Source organism: Phalaenopsis equestris, unplaced genomic scaffold (genome assembly GCF_001263595.1).
Source record: "Phalaenopsis equestris unplaced genomic scaffold, ASM126359v1 Scaffold185256, whole genome shotgun sequence".
Classification (NCBI taxonomy): domain Eukaryota; kingdom Viridiplantae; phylum Streptophyta; class Magnoliopsida; order Asparagales; family Orchidaceae; genus Phalaenopsis; species Phalaenopsis equestris.
This window is the reverse complement of record NW_018205205.1, coordinates 1-626: the sequence shown is the minus strand read 5'-3', so window position 1 is coordinate 626 and position 626 is coordinate 1. Positions and strand designations below refer to the sequence as shown.

The 626-nt window shown below is 32.6% G+C and overlaps 1 long non-coding RNA gene across 1 annotated transcript; it reads right to left on the bottom strand.

The window, feature by feature from the left end:
* Positions 1–179: 179 nt before the first annotated feature.
* On the bottom strand, positions 180–626 carry LOC110034366. Its single transcript, XR_002295048.1, has 3 exons — positions 558–626; positions 365–453; positions 180–248 (listed from the first exon to the last, which is right to left on the bottom strand). It is a non-coding gene; the product is annotated as an uncharacterized LOC110034366 (long non-coding RNA).

Below are 626 nucleotides of genomic sequence, written 5' to 3'. Positions count from 1 at the left end.
TACTTGGATTCTTCTAACATGACCGCACAGTTACTCCATATTGGTTATAGGATACATTTTCCATAAATATAGCACAAAGATAACTTGAATTTACTCTCTCATAATAACATCTACATAAAAATGATGTCCCCTTGAGTTCTTTTTTCTTGTTTACATAAAATGTTAATTAATCAGATTATACCTTGATCTTTTTCCCTGTATTTATGTTGATGATGAAGTCGCCCTTTTTTATAATACCTTCATAGATTCTATCACACACACAAAAAAAGATCTAAACATCAGCATTTCATGTTTAATAATGAAAGTAATAAGTTAGAAAATGGGCAACGAAAATGAAAAAAAAAACAAAAGAAAGTTAGAAAACCTTAAATAGGTCAATTGGCCAAAGCGACCCTCTTCCAATTTGAAAGCCAGAGCAACAAGAGGTCCAGCAGGATTTCCAGATAACCGAACCTTCGACAAAGAATTAAGTATTAAAAAAACAACTAACTCACAAAATAACATTTTCAAAAAAAATGCGCAAGTAAAGCAGTGCATGTATAGAAAACAATATGCACCTTGACTTCAGACTGATCCTGGTCCAGTGCATGATTTTCAACTTCAGTGGGACAGGGCAAAAAGTTAAC